The sequence below is a fragment of the Aethalodelphis obliquidens genome, unplaced genomic scaffold (genome assembly GCF_003676395.1).
Source record: "Aethalodelphis obliquidens isolate GAN/ISIS:26980383/991018 unplaced genomic scaffold, ASM367639v1 scaffold102, whole genome shotgun sequence".
Taxonomy (NCBI): domain Eukaryota; kingdom Metazoa; phylum Chordata; class Mammalia; order Artiodactyla; family Delphinidae; genus Aethalodelphis; species Aethalodelphis obliquidens.
In genome coordinates this window covers 2,014,700-2,025,963 of record NW_020838046.1, presented here as the reverse complement: position 1 = coordinate 2,025,963, position 11,264 = coordinate 2,014,700, and the positions used below count along the sequence as shown (strand labels likewise).

At 35.5% G+C, this 11,264-nt stretch overlaps 1 pseudogene; it reads left to right on the top strand.

Annotated features, from left to right (window-relative positions):
• Nucleotides 1–9,752: 9,752 nt before the first annotated feature.
• LOC113614719 (RNA-binding motif, single-stranded-interacting protein 2 pseudogene) lies at nucleotides 9,753–10,907 on the top strand (annotated as a pseudogene).
• Nucleotides 10,908–11,264: the final 357 nt, after the last annotated feature.

Below are 11,264 nucleotides of genomic sequence, written 5' to 3'. Positions count from 1 at the left end.
GGAAATTCTTTAGATGGGAAAGAGAGCAGCAGCTTACAACAATCTTGTATATATAGAGACAGATGAATCAAAACCTCATGTGAACAGCAAACCCAAAAACTACAATAGATACACACACACAAAAAAAAAAAGAAAAAAGCAACCCAAACACAACACTGAAAGTGGTCATCAAACCAAAGAGAAGAGAACAAAAGAGGAAGGGAAGAAAAAAGACCTACAAAAACGAACCCAAAACAATTAAGAAAATGGTAATAGGAACATACATATTGATAATTACCTTAAATGTAAATGGATTAAATGTGCCAACCAAAAGACATAGGCTGGCTGAATGGATACAAAAACAAGACCCGTATATATGCTGTCTACAACAGACCCACTTCAGATCTAGAGACACATACAGACTGAAAGTGAGGAGATGGAAAAAGATACTCCATGCAAATGGAAATCAAAAGAAAGCTGGAGTAGCAATACTTATATCAGACAAAATGGACTTTAAAATAAAGACTGTTACAAGACACAAGGAAGGACACTACATAATAAGCAATAGATTAATCCAAAAAGAAGATATAACAATTGTAAATATATATGCACCCAACATAGGAGCACCTCAATATATAAGGCAAATGCTAACAGCCATCAAAGGGGAAATTGAAAGTAACATAGTAAGAGTGGAGAACTTTAATGCCCCACTTACACCAATGGACAGATCATCCAGACAGAAAATTAATAAGGAAACACAAGCCTTAAATGACACATTAGATCAGATGGACTTAATTGATATCTACAGAACATTCTATCTGAAAGCAGCAGAGTAAACTTTCTTCTCAACTACACATGGAACATTCTCCAGGATAGATCACATCTTGAACCACAAATCAAGCCTTGGTAAATTTAAGAAAACTGAAATCATATCAAGCATCTTTTCCAACCACAAGGCTATAAGATCAGAAATCAATTACAGGGGGAAAAAAACTGTAAAAAAAAAAAACCCACAAACATATGGAGACTAAACAATATGTTACTAAACAAGCAATGGATCACTGAAGAAATAAAAAAGGAAATAAAAAAATCCCTAGAGACAAATGACGAAGAAAACAAAACCATCCAAAACCTATAGGATGCAGCAAAAGCAGTTCTAAGAGGGAAGTTTATAGCTTCAATCCTCTGTAATGACCTATATGAGAATAAAATCTAAAAAAAGAGTGGATATATGTGTATGTATAACTGAGTCACTTTGCCGTACAGAGAAACAAATGCAACATTTTAAATCAACAATACTCCAATAAATTTTTTTAAAAAAACAAATACATAGTAATGGCTGAGTATCAACCACTTAAATATGCTAGTACAAAGATTAATAGCCAAGAAATTGTAAAATCAAAAATAAATGAGGCCACCATTACCCTGATACCAAAACCAGACAAAGACAATGCAAAAAAAATTACCAGTATCTTTGATAAATGAAGAGGCAAAATCCTCAACAAAATATTAGCAAACCTTCACAGGTAAATGCTATCAAATATTTAGAGAAGAGTTAACACCTATCCTTTTGAAACTCTTCCTAAAAATTGCAGACAAAGAAACACTCCCAAAGTCATTCTATGAGGCCACCATCACCCTATACCAAAACCAAACAAAGATATCATAAAAAAAGAAATTTATGGGCCAATATCGCTGTTGAACACAGACAAAAAACCCTGAACAAAATACTAGCAAAGGGAACCCAACAACACATTAAAAGGATCATACACCATGATCAAGTTGGATTTATCCCAGGAATGCAAGGATTTTTCAATATCCAGAAATCAATCAGTTGCTACACCACATTAACAAATTGAAGAATAGAAACCATATGATCATCTCAATAGATGCAGAAAGAGATTTTGACAAAATTCAACACCGATTTATGATAAAAACTCTCAAGAAAGTGGCCATAGAGGGAACATACCTCAACATAACAAAGGTCATATATGGCAAACCCACAGCTAACACTGGTATCAGTGGGGGGAAAGCTGACAGCATTTCATCTAAGATCAGGAACAAGACAAGGATGTCTACTCTCACCACTTTTATTCAACATAGATTTGGAAGTCCTAGCCATGGCAATCAAAGAAGAAAAATAAATAAAAGGATACAATTTGGAAAGAAGTAAAACTGTCACTGTTTACAGATGACATGATACTATACATAGAAAATCCTAAAGATGCTACCAGAAAACTACTAGAGCTCATCAATGAATTTGGTAAAGTTGCAGGATACAAAATTAGCACACAGAAATCTCTTGCATTCCTATACACTAACAACAAAAGTTCACAAAGGGAAATTAAGGAAACAATCCCATTTACCATCTCAACAAAAAGAATAAAATATCTAGATATAAATCTACCTAAGGATGTAAAAGACCTGTACTCTGAAAACTATATAATGCTGATGAAAGAAATCAAAGATGATACAAACAGATGGAGAGATATCATGTTCTGGGATTGGAATAATCAATATTGTCAAAATGACTATACTACCCAAAGCAATCAACAGATTCAATGCAATCCTTGTCAAAATACCAATGGAACTTTTTGCAGAACTAGAACAAACATTTTTTTAAATTTTTATGAAAACACAAAAGACCCCGAATAGCCAAGGCAATCTTGAGAAAGAAAAATGAAAATGGAGGAATCAGGCTCCCTGACTTCAGACTATACTACAAAGCTACAGTCATCAAAACAGTATGGTACTGGCACAAAAACAGAAATATACATTAATAGAATAGGATAGAAAGCCCAAAAATACACCCATGCACCTACTGTCTGTTAACCTATGACAAAGGGGGCAAGACTATATGATGGAGAGAAGACAGGCTCTTCAGTAAGTGGTGCTGGGAAAACTGGACAACTACATGTAAAGAATGAAATTAGAACATTCTCTAACACCATACACAAAAATAAACTCAAAATGGATTAAAGACCTAAATGTAAGACTGCAAACTCTAAAACACTTAAAGGAAAACATAGGCAGAACATGCTTTGACATAAATCTCAGCATATCTTTCTGGACCCACCTCCTAGAGTAATGAAAATAAAAACAAAAATAAACAAATGGGACCTAATTAAACTTAAAAGCTTTTGCACAGCAAAGGAAACTATAATCAAAGACAACCAACAGAATGGGAGAAAATAAATACAAACAAAGCATCCAACAAGGGATTAATCTCCAAAATATACCAACAGCTCATGCAGCTCAATTAAAAAAAAAAAGGCAACCCAATCAAAAAGTGGGCAGAAGATCTAAATATACATTTCTCCAAAAAAGGCAGATGCCCAAAAAGCACTTGAAAAGAAGTTCAACAACCCTAATTATTAGAGAAATGCAAATCAGAACTACAATGGGGTATCACCTCACACCAAACAGAAAAGATACATGCACCCCAGTGTTCACTGCAGCACTATTTACAATAGCCAGGACATAGAAGCAACCTAAATGCCCATCAACAGAGAAATGGATAAAGAAGATGTGGTACATATATACAATGGAATATTAGCCATAAAAAGAATGAAAAATACCATTTGCAACAACATGAATGGACATAGAGATTATCATACTAAGTGAAGTATGATAGACAGAGAAAGACAAATATCATATGATATCACTTATATGTGGAATCGAAAAAAATGATACAGATGAATTTATTTACAAAACAGAAACAGACACACAGAATTCGAAAACAAACTTATGGTTACCAAAGGGGAAACATCATTGGGGGGAAGGATAAATTAGGAGTTTGGGATTAACATATACACACTACTATATATAAAATAGATAACAAACAAGGACCTACTGTATGGCACAGGGAACACTACTTAATATTCTGTAATAACCTATATGGGGAAAAATATGAAAAATAATGGATATATGTATATGTGTAACAATCACTTTGCTGTACACCTGAAACTAACACAACATTGTAAATCAATTATACTGCAATATAAAATAAAAATCAAATTAAAAAATAATTTTCTTAAAGAAAATAAGAGATAAATTATTTTCTTAAATATCTGGAAATTGAAGAAATGTTATAAATTTTTAAAATCCAAATTGAAATGTGAAATAAATCATTAACAACTGGATAATCTGTTATATATTGTTAACAGAAATAATAGTAAAAGCTATTTCATGTGCCTATAAACGTAAAAAAAAATATTGAAACCAAATCCAACAATGTATAAAAAGGATTATATGTCATGATCAAGTGGGATTTATTCCAGGGATGCAAGGATGATTCAATATTCACAAGGTAAATTCAATCAATGTGATACATCACATTAACAAACAGAAGGATAAAAATCACATGATCATCTCAATAGATGCAGAAAATGCATTTGACAAAATGCAACATCAATTCATTATAAAAATTCTCATCAAAGTTGGTATAGAGGAAACATATCTGAATATAATAAAGGGCATTTATGACCAAATCTTACCTAACATCATTCTCGACTGTGAAAAACTGAAAGTCTTTCCTCTAAATTCAGAAACAAGACAAAGATGACCACTCTTGCCACTTCAATTTAACATAGTATTGGAAGTCCTAGCCACAGCAATCATACAAGAAAAAGAAAAAGTCTCCACCAAAAAACGATTAGAACTAATAAGTGAATTCAATAAAATTGCAAGATACAAGATTAATATACAAAAACCTGTTGCTTTTCAACATAATAATAATGACTATCAGAAAGAGAAAGTAAAAAAACAATCCCGTTTAAAATAGCATCAAAAAAATACCTAGGGTAAACTTAACCAAGAAGGTGAAAAACCTATACTTTGAAAACTATAAAATATTGATGAAGGAAATTTAAAATGATCCAAAGAAATGGAAAGATATCCCATGTTCTTGGGTTGGAAGAATTAATATTGTTAAAATATCCATACTACCAAAGCAATCTACATATGTAATGCAGTCCCTATCAAAATATTCATGACAGTTTTACAGAACTAGAACAAATAATCTTAAAATTTATATTGAACCACAGAAAGACCCTGAATTGCCAAAGCATTCTTGAGAAAAAAGAACACAGTTCGAAGTATCACACTCCCTGGCTTGAGACTATACTACAAAGCAACAGTAATCAAAACAGCATGGCACAGAAATAGACACATAGATGAATGGAACTGAATAGAGAGCCCAGAAATAAACCCACACTTATGGTCAATTAATTGATGAAAAAGGAGGAAAGAATATACAATGGAGAAAAGACTGTCTCTTCAACATGTGGTGCTGTGAAAACTGGACAGCTACATGTAAAAGAATGAGATTAGAACATTTCCTTATCTCATAAACAAAAATAAATTCAAAGTGGATTAAGGACCTAAATGTAAGACCTGAAATTATAAAACTCCTAGAAGAGAACACAGGCAGAACCCTCTTTGACATAAATAGTAGCAATATTTCTTGAAATCTGTCTCCTAAGGCAAAAGAAATAAAAGCAAAAATAAACAAATAGGACCTAATTAAACTTAAAATCTTTTGCACAGCAAAGGAAACCATCAGCAAAACAAAAAGACAACATACTGAATGGGAGAAAATATTTGCAAATGATATGACCAATGAGGGTTAATATCCAAAATATATAAAGAACTCATACAACTCAATATCAAGAAATCTTGATAAAGATTTATCTTGATAAAGATAAATCTTGATAAAGATTTATCAAATTCTTGATAAAGAATCTAATTTAAAAATTGGCAGAAGACTGAATAGAAATTTTTCCAAAGAAAATATACAGATGAACAGCAGGTACATGAAAAAAATGCTCAACATTACTAATGATCAGAGAAATGCAAAGCAAAACCTCCATGAGATATCACCTCACACCTATCAAAATGGCTATCACCAAAAGTCTACAAATAATAAATATTGTCAAGGCTGTGGAGAAATAGGAACTTTAGTACACTTGGTGGAATTGTAAATTGGTGCATCCACTATGGAAAACAGTATGGAGGTTTCTCAAAAAAACTAATTATAGAACTACCATATGATCCAGTAATTCCACTGCTGACTATATATGCAAAGAAAATAAAAACACTAATTTGAAAAGATACATGCACACCAATGGTCATAGCAGCATTATTTACAATATCCTAGATATGTAACCACACTAAGTATCCATCAACAGATGAATGGATAAAGAAGATGTGGACTATTGCTCAGCCATAAAAAAGAATGAAATTCTGCCACTTGCAACAACATGGATGGACCTAGAGTATATTATGCTTAGTGAAATAAGACAGACAAAGACAAATACTCCATGTTATCACTTGTATATGGAATCTAAAAAAATAAAAGTAATGAATATAACAAAACAGACTCACAGATATAGAGAACAAAATGGTGGTTATTAGTAGAGAGAGGGAAGGGGGGAGGGGTGAGATAGTTGTATAAGATTAAGCAACACAAACTACAATGTATAGAATAAATAAGCAACAAAGACATATTGTAAAGCTCGGGAAATTTAGTCATTAACCTGTAATAACCTTAAATGGAGTGTAATCTATAAAAATATTAAATTACTATGTTGTACACCAGAAACTAATATAATATTGTAATTCATCTATACTTCTATAAAAAAAAGAAAAATCTGGGAAAGGAAGTAATCAGACTTCCACAATTAGTAAGATTTAGTGGACAGCAATCCTTTAAAGCAGGGGTCTCCAAACTTTTTCTGTGGAGGGCCAGATAAAAAAATATTTTACAATTTGTGTGTCACACTGTCTCTGTCACAACTGCTCAATTCTGCCATTATAGGGCAACAGCCTTAGGCAATATATAAAGAAATGAGCGCAGCTGTGTTTCAATAAAACTTTATTTATAAGTAAAAGGTGAAGGGCTAGATAAGACCCACAGGCCATACTGTCAAAATATTTTCCTCTGTTCTAAAGGAATCAAATAGGAATAATTAGGCAAATTTTTTTTTGAATTGTAAGTTTTCCAAGTTTATAAATAGGTTGCACTCAACTAGATATAAACTATTTAGACAGATGAAGGCGAATAACATAGGAATAGAATAAACAGTATTCTTTAGTAGGTAATGAAGAAGATATTAATGCCCTCAAAGGGTGTAGATGCTTTGAAATAGAAGATAATAAATGTTATTTTCATTATATATAAACATTATTTCCCTTCTAAATGTCTGGATTGTAAAACAATGCTGGTAAAACAGCATAGGTTTCATGCAGAAAACTCCAAAACACAAAAAGTATATTTGAAACAAACAAACAAAAGAAAAATTATTGAATATTCCATTCTAAAGGTTTCTTTTCCTTTTTTCCTTCCCTCCCTCCCTCCCTCCCTTGCTCCCTCCCTTCCATCCTCCTTCCTATCTTTCTCTCTTTTTCTTTGTTTTAATTTAGTCTGTCAGTCCTTCTGAAAAGAACTCATTTGGTATAGATAAACTAATTCTGAATCTCATTCCAGACTTTCAAAATACCTTCAAAATATAAAAAGTTATACCAGGGAAAGGTATAGAATTCCAGGTAGAATAGCAACTGAAAGCTAGTGTTCCCTCCAAAGGATTTTAAGCACTAAATGTTTTTTAAAAAAGAAAAACAGACCTGAAGAAATCCAAATACTTGGATTATCAGTAACACAAATGTAAACTATAAAACAAATGTCCTTATTATGTTCAAGGGGATAAAACCAAGCTTGTAAATTTCTGTAACAACTGGAAACTATAAATTTGACATAGAAGATTCAAAAAAGAACCAAAAATGAAAAACACAAAAGTCAAAGTTCAGAATTCATTGAATGTCTTTAACAACAGTTTAGACCCAGTCTTAAAAATGAATGAAATTTTGATACATTCTAAAATATTGATGAGCCTTGAAAACATTATGCTGAGTGAAATAAGCAAGACACAAAAGAACAAATGGTGTATGATTCCACTTATATGAGATCCCTAGAACAGGCAAATTCATAGGGACAGTAAGTAGAGTGGTGGTAACCAAGGGCAGGGGGAGGTGGGAAATGGGGAGTTAGTTTAATGTGGACGGAGTTTCAGTTTGGGAAAATAGAAAATTCTGGAGATGGATGGTAGTGATGGCTGCACAATGCTATGAGTGTACTTAATGCCACTGAACTGTACACTATAAATGTTTTAAAAGAGATTTTATACTATGTATATTTCATCACAATAAAAATTTTAATCTAATCTTTATGAAGGGAATAAAACTATATTTTCACCAAATGTTTATATGTCTAATATAAAAATCTATTTTCTTTCAAAATTAAATAATTGTCTTCCCTTCTACCCTCAGAGTATGGAAAATTGTCTGAACTTGAGGGGCAGGTGACAGAGGGGAAGCAAGAGAGATACATCTCAAAACAGCTCTCAAAAGGGCCCTGTGCCTTGTTGTTCTGGGAAGCCAGACCCCCACAAAAGTGTTGGACAGGAGAGCTGTAGTGGAAATACACTCCCTTTTCCTGAATAAGTAGGCATAAAGCAACAAAACCAGAGTTTCCCTATGGGTATAGGGAGCTTATTGGTGTTGAGCATATCAATGGTGGGCTTGAGAGCAGCTCAAATTTCCCAGGAGGATATATCTCTGAGGGGCTGAATGGAGCCCAGAGACCAGTGAAAGTGGGAGCCATGTGTTTTGGATCAGGAGGTCAATCCAGGAAGGGACAGGAGCCAATGACCAGAGTCCCATTAAAATCCATGCACATCTGCAAGATGAATGATGACCAAAGATGAGATATCCCCATGTCAATGCCTTGGCATAAACAAAGTCATCATCCTTCCCAGGATGGGGATAACTCCTGAACTAAGTGAGATCTAGTTTTACGTAACAAGCAGTTTGGGCTTGCAAAGTGGAATGTTCATTTACAGATAGATGAAGAAAAATACTATTCTTATTGTAATGTTGGATTAAGATTTATAACTGTGAACTCTGGAGAGAGAATACACATTCTTTTAAAACATAGGTAGAATGTCTTTCAAATAAAAGCCTATAATAGACTACAAGCAATATCTCAACAAGTCCCAAATTTTTATATAATACAGGTCATATCCACTGACTACAATGGCTTAAAGCTCAAAATCAGTAGTAAAATGTGGGGCTTTTCCAAAACATCTCTAAATCTAGAAAAAAAAAACCCCACAACTTCTAGAGGATTCTTGGGTGAAAGAGAAAGCCACCTACCACTCACATCACAGTTAAGGCTTTCCTCTTAAGATCAGAAAGAAGATAGGGATGTCCACTCTTACCACTCCTATTCAACATTGTCCTGGATTTCCTGGCCAGTGTAACAAAAGAAGAAAAAGAAATAAAAAGAGGTTTATAAAAAGAGAAAGTAAGGAGTGAATCCATTTCTATTCACATGGTTGCCCATGTAGAAAATTCCAAATAATTTATCAAAAAGCTACTAGAGGCTGAGGGCGGGAACGCTGAGGTGGGACAGTTGCAAAGGCTGAGGACGCGGAAGCGTCAGAATGATGGAATTCTCGGAGAGAGGGGAGAGCGGTCCCTCTCTACACTCAGATAAGAGTGAGCTCTGTTCAAGAAGTCTCTTAGTGAGCTTCGACGTTCGAAGGCCAGATGCGGCCCTCAGTACCCCACCTCACAGTGCGGCATGGAGGTCGAACAAACACCTAGACTCCAGCATGCGGTTTTGCTCAGAGACAGTTTGAACAAACATCCCAACTCTGTGAACTTCGGCTTGGGCATAAATTTCAGGTTGGTCATATGTGCCATTGTCTTAGCAAATGGCACCACCAAGTCCAGTCAACAGTACCCCTAAGAGCAGCAGTGAGAGTACCTGTAAATGACCAGCTGAGTGAAATCAACTTCTACATCAGGGCGTTGCAGCCAAGCACTACTGACCAGGACCTAGTCAAGTTGTGTCAGCCATACGGCAAGTTTGTCTCCACTAAGGCCATACTAGGCAAGACCACAAACAAGTGCAAGTGCTATGGCTTTGTGGACTTTGACAGCCCTTCAGCAGCACAGAAAGCTGTAAAAGCACTGAAAACCAGTGGTGTACAAGCACAGATGGCAAAGCAACTGGAGCAGAACCCCACAAATTTATACATCTCAAACCTCCCATTGTCAACGGATGAGCCAAAACTGGAAGGAATGCTAAAGTCCTTTGGTCAGGTTATCTCCACTCGAATCCTTCGAGATACCAGTGGAACCAGCAGAGGGGTTGGCTTTGCAAGGATGGAGCCCCCACAGAGAAGTGTAAAACTATCATCACTTTGGAAAATATATTAAGGCACCTCCTGGTGTACCAGCCCCATCTGATCCCTTGCTTTGCAAATTTGCTGATGGGGGTCCAAAGAAATGACAGAACCAAGGAAATTTTATGCAAAATGGAAAGCCTGGCCAAGGAATGCAGACATGCGTGGTATGGCCTTGACCTATGACCCCACCACAGCTCTTCAGAATGGGTTTTACTTGGCTCTTTATAACATCACCCCCAACAAGATGCTTGCTCAGTCTGCACTGTCCCCATATCTTCCATCTCCTGTGTCTTCATATCAGAGAGTAACTCAGAAATCTCCTCTTATAAGTATCTAACCCATCTTGGATGCACCACCAGTCATATCTCATGTAGCCTTCAGGTTCAGTTCTGACACCAGGAATGTATCATCCCATTTCTCTCCAGCCTGCCTCCATGATGGGGTCTCTTACCCAGCAACCGGGCCACCTTTCCCTGAGCAGCAAGGGCATATATATGCCAACAGCTGCAGCTACGCAAGGAGCTTACATCTCCCAATACACCCCTGTGCCTTCCTCTTTTTCAGTTGAGGAGAGCAGCGGCCAGCAAAATCAAGTGACTGTGGATGCTCCCTCAGACCATGGGGTCTATTCTTTCCAGTTCAACAAGTAACAGTGGATTTCCCTCCCCATATTTCTTGAATATAAATGAATTCTTGGAGATGCTGATGCTCCAGACTCAAGAGGGCTGACTAGGAATACAGCCCCTCTGTGGGCCCTGCTGAGGACTAACACTTGGCCATCGTTTTTCACAAGCCTAGGCCTGGAAAAAGAAATCTCTGCACTCTTGTCCTCTGCTCTTCCTCTACTCCTGGTGGAGCCTGGGAGAACTGTCACTTTTTGTGTGTGCTACAGTCAAGGAGATCAGAAAAACTTTTAAGAAAAAAAAAGCCACTAGAAATAATGAGTTTGCAAGGTTGCAGGATACAACGTCAGTACACAAGTATCAGCTGTATTTCTACATAATAGCAATGAGCAATTGGAAACTGAACGTTTTA